Consider the following 6,000-nt stretch of genomic DNA (forward strand, 5'->3'; position numbering starts at 1 on the left):
CTTTTAAAAACAACATCAAAATACAATACAAGTTTAGATATTTTGTAAGAAGATGGAAATGAAATTTCAAGTCATATTAGTCCAATGCACACTAAGTGACATAGAAAAAACTTAATTTTGACACTATATGAGTCTATGTCTACTTATCTTGAAGTCTTCGTGAGATAAATTTAGCCCAAAAATAAGATAAAAAAAGATTGTCATATTTCTCAAGTCTAGCATACAATTTACAATAAGCAAAACATTAATTATTGACAAAACAATCATACAAATATCTATCTAGGAATGAAAATTTTCAAACTATTCCTCTGTCCATAATACTTGTAAGACTGTTAGAACCATTTTTACCACTTCTGTTACAATGAGTTGAATCAGAAATTTTAATTACAAGAAAAGTCTACTCAAATTATAATTATATTTGTCAAATTAAGTTAACTGTAAACTAGTTTTAAGTTCTGAAATATTGAGATGACATCTCTTTGTTTATGGTGATAAGATCTACATTATTCATATTTCTTTAATATGAACTTTTTAGTCCAAGAAATTCTCTATCAAATTATAATTATATTTTCTAAATTAACACTCCTAGTAACAAGATTAAAATGCAATACAACATATATTTTGTAAGAAGATTACATGAAATTTCAAGTCATATAAGTCCATGCACATTAAGTGACCATGGAAGAAACTTAACTTTGAGTACACTATATAAATCTATGTCTACCTATCTTGAAGTCTTCATGAGATAAATTTAGTCAAAGAACATGATAAAAAACAAATTGTCATCTTTTTTCTCAAGTCCAACATACAATTCATAGTAAGCAAAACATTAATTATTGACCAAACAATTACACAAATATCTATCTATGGGCGAGAAATTCCAAAGTTTTATGCCTATTACATTTGTAAAACTGTAATCAGAAATTTTAATCAAATTCATATTTTTTTTGTTTGGGTAGAACCAGCCCATTTTATAATTTTTTTATTGGTTTGGATTAGTTCACAGATTAATACATATTTTATTCATCCCTACAAACAAATGTACAACGTATAAAATTCTGATCATCTAAAACTTCAACGAAAACTCTTTATTTTTGGACAACACAAATTATATAAATTAAAATATAGACTTTTTGTTACACTGAATACACTGAAATAACAAAGATGTGCTCTTAGTATAAGTGAGTACTTCAAGGTAATGTTGATAGAAATGTTTAATGACGGGATACGAAATTGTTACCATTTTACTCTCCGCGTGAAACAACACAAATAGTGATCCAAACACCCTAACGATTTCATTTTTCTTGGAAATATAAAATGGTGTAAAACACTGAAAATCCATTAGATAAAAGAATAAATCATTGCAAGAAATTTCCTACTCAAATTACAATCATATTTGTCAAATTAACACTCCAAATAACAAGATCAAAATGTAAGTCTCAAGATCATATTTGTACAAATTTTGAAAATTCAGGCCTAAAATTGAAAATTAACTTTGAACCCCAAATCAAGCAAATAACTCAAATTCTAAGCCCCAAAGAGCTATTTTGTCCTTTTCAAAATTGGTACTAAGCCATACATCATACATATTTTTGACTGACTTAATATTTCAAATAATTATTAAAAAAAAATCTGTATACACATGTAATTGAAGGATTTTTTTGCTATACTGTAATTTAATTAAGAAATTAAAAAGAAAGAAATAATAAAATTATTTATATATAATAATTCATAGTCATGAATTATGCTAGTAAGATAAAGAGAATGGAGGTACTAAATATAAGAAACACATATACTGAGTTGACAAGTTATCCAAAAAAATATAAAAAGAATCCATATTGTTAAAATTAACAATAGTTGTCCGAAGACATTTTGTATGAAAAGTTAAAAATGTAAACGGTATTATCATCATATTTTCATTTGTTTTCTTCATTAAACTATAGAGTCTATTGAGACTTGACCACTAAATGCTTTGCAATATCAAAGAAAAACGAAATTAACCATCGTTACATTAAAGTTAATAGGATTTTCATCAATACAATAGAGATAAAACACAAAGTTTGTGTAACTTATTTATCACATGCACTATTTATGAATAAGTTAAACAATAACTAGCTTCAAGTTCTAAGATGATGTCTTTTTGTTTATGATGATAAGATCCACATGATTCATCTCTCTTTAATATGAAGTGTACAGTCCAAGAAATTTCCAATCACAAATTCAAATCATATTTGTCAAATTAACACTTATAGCAACAAGATCAAAATACAATACAACTATATATTTTGTAAAATGTCAGATCATATTAGTCCAATGCATACTATACTATGTGACTATGAAAGAAACTTAACTTTGACAATATATGAGTCTATGTCTACCTATTTTAAAGTCTTCGTTAGCCCCAATAACAAGATAAAAAAGATTATCATTTTTCTGCTCAAGTCTAGTATACAATCGAGAATAAGAAAAACATTAATTATTGACAAAACAATTATACATGTATCTATCTAGGGATGAAAATTCTAAAACTCTTTTTATGCCCATAACACTTGTAAGATTGTTACAACATATTTTTTTTTATCACTTCTGGTACAATAGGTTAAATCGGAATTTCAATGCAAGAAAGGTATACTCAAATTATTCATATTTGTCAAATTATCATTCCAAGCAACAAGTTCAAAAAGCAAGTCTCAAGATCATATTTGTACAAATTAAAAAAAATCAAGCCTCAAATTGCAAAATTATAATTTTGAACCCTAAATAAGGCAAATAACTCAAAATCCATTCCCCAAATAGTTATTTTGGCCTTTTCAAAATTGGTACTAATTAAGAAGTAAATCATATATACATACTGACATAATATTTCAAATATTATAAAAAAAATCTTTATACATATGTAATTGAAGGATTTTTTTTTGCTGAACTGTAACTTAAGAAATTAATATATATATATATAAATATAATAATAATAAAATTATTTATATATAATAATCCATAATCATGAATCATGAATGGAGGTTACTAAAATAGGAAACAATTCAGTTTAAGTTGTCAACAAAAAAAATCCACAGTTATAACAATAAAAAAAATGTAACACATTTAGGAAAAGTAACAATTGTTTCCAAAGACATTTTATATGAAAGATTAAAAGAAAAAAATGTTATTATCATCATCATTTTCACTTGTTTTTCTGTTCAACTACAAGGACTATTGAAATTGCAACTCTGACTACTCTGCATAATCAAAAGAATAAGAAAAAGGAAATGACTCATCATTACTTGCAGGTTACAAGAATTTTCATCGATGATAGAGAAATATAAGTCAAATACGATCCAGTTTGTGTAACTTATTGATCACACACTATTCATTAATAAAAAAAACTTACACTTAGTGGAGCCAAAGATACTTGACCAAACTCAGAATTAGTTGATAATGTTAATTCAATTATAAATTAGTTCCAAAATATTATATTGTGTCTCTTTATTTATTGTGTACACTAACTTCAAGACCACACAAATTATATGAATTAAGTAAAACACATATTTTTTTTTGTTAAACTGAATGTAACGAAATAACAAAGAATTTGAATAAAAGTAATCTTTTACCATTTCATCAATCTCCACTAGTAGAAAAATAGGTATCAGTAAGGGCGAAAACCGTTACTGAAATCATCGAAAACCGTTACTGAAACATAATTGTAACGGCAAATAAAACCGTTACCAATCGTTACTGAAAAACACGTTACAGAAACCTCACAGGTATCAGTAACGGCTTTCGAAAGCCGTTACTGATAGTCAATGGATAACAGTAGCGGTTCTAGCCGACTTAAAACCGTCACAGAAAATGACAGGTATCAGGAACGGTTTTCGAAAGCCGTTACTGATATTGATTGAACAACAGTAACGGTTTTAGCCGGCTAAAAACCGTTACTAAAAGACATTTATATCAGTAACGACTTTCGAAAACCGTTACTGATACCTGTGAAGTTTCTGTGACGGTTTTTTATTTGTTAAACCGTTACAGGAATTTTTAAAAGTAACGGTTTTTTAATTCATTAAACCGTTACTAAACCATAATCGTTTTTTTTTTATTTTATTTTTTTCTCCAAATATTTACCTATATCACAATCATCAATAACCAAAACAAAAAGCACAATCATCAATAACCAAAAACCCAAAACCACAATCATTAATTCAAAACAATAATCATCAACAAACTACAATCCATCCACAAACTACAATCCATCCACAAACTACAATCATATCACAAACTACAATCATATCACAAATCCACAAAAACCATTAATTAATTAACGTACTTCAAATAACAATTCAACTAACCAGAATACACGGGAAAGCGACGATCAAGTGGAAGGGGCATCATCTCTAGTGGGAGGGGCAGGTGGACGTGGAGGGCGACCACCGGGAACCATGGATAATAAGAAGTTCATCGTCTCCCTCATCTCAAGCATCTCATCCCGCATTCTATCACGCTCTACAACTGATTGTTGTCTATCCCTTCGAGCTTCTTCACGTTCCATTTCACGCTGCTTTAGTAATTCATCACGCTGCATTAGTAATTCTTCGCGCTCCATTTCACGCTGCCTTTGTGCTTCCTCACGCTCCATCTGACGCTCCATCTGAAGCTCGAGTAAGGCTTATTCGCGCTCTCTCCGTGACTGAATCTTCTCCGCTTCACGCTCCTCTCGCATCCTCTGCATCTCCTCAAGTAAAACTCGGTTTTCTTCACGGAAATGTTGCGTGTCACTGCGCTGTGTGCTAGAACCCCCACGGGCATCGACTCTAAAACATGTAGGTGTGACACCTGAGCCCATACCCACGACTCGCCCATGTCCCTGAGACCCGAACGCACACTCAGCCAACTGAATGTCATTCCTAGTCGGGTCTTCTTCTATAGCAGTTCGCAAGGCAGTCTACAAACACAAATTACATTTGATTACATACATAAAATAAAAAAAATAAATAAAACTAATAAACACGACTTACCACTTTTTCTTGAATAATAGGGGGAATCTCCGGATTTGGATCTTGTAGAGTTGGTTTCTTTGTATGAGTGTGGAGAAATAATTCTGCAAAATTAGGCGACGTACTGGTAGTCTTCTCCTGTACAAATTTAATAATTAATAAAAACGTAATAACATTATAAACTTTGTTATTCAATGATAAAACGAACCATTTGCTTCTCCACTTGCGAAAATGAGATGCTGCCCGCATGATTCTTGTACACAACACGCAACCTATTTTGCGCATTCACATTACTTGTTTTCTGCAAATAAGAAAAGATTTGTGTTTAATGAATGATTAATTTCAGATCTCTTTATAAAAATTAACTTACCTTGAACTCCGGAGTGAGAAAGTGACGATCAAGAAGATAATGCCAATCACTTAGTTCAATCTCGGGAGGGGGATTTGCCCTAATCGCAGCCTCGTTACCTTCACGAGCTTTAACGTACAAGGTGTTCCATTGACATCTCCACCTATCCCATAATTTGTTAGCTTGAAATAAACCTCGTTTGCGATAGTTGTTGATGTCATCCCCCACAGCCACGAAAGGATCCTAAAAAGTCAACATTAAAATACGATTATAGATTGTGATTAATACATAAAAGTTAATTATATAATAAGTTACCGTGATAGTCATCCATATGTGATCTAGCTGAGTAGAGCTCAGGTCCGACCAACGCAAAGTCCAGTGAGGTAGTGCATTGGAGTCTCGAATGACACTCCCAATATGCCTCGACCACGCTGTCCTATTCTTGCACATGGGCTTACCATCTACCGGGTTAAAATGAAGAGTCATCTTTTTCCCCGCTTGCAATCTACCAACTGTTGTATTTTTGTTCTTGCCCCGTCTCCTCCTCGAAATAGATCCTAAAAATAAACACAAAATTATATAGGTTCATAACAAATTAAATACTTAAGCAAACACCGGTACCTCCATCTTGCTCCTCGGATGGGGGTTGTGTCTCATCATCATCAG

This window comes from Impatiens glandulifera, chromosome 2 (genome assembly GCF_907164915.1).
Source record: "Impatiens glandulifera chromosome 2, dImpGla2.1, whole genome shotgun sequence".
Lineage (NCBI taxonomy): Eukaryota > Viridiplantae > Streptophyta > Magnoliopsida > Ericales > Balsaminaceae > Impatiens > Impatiens glandulifera.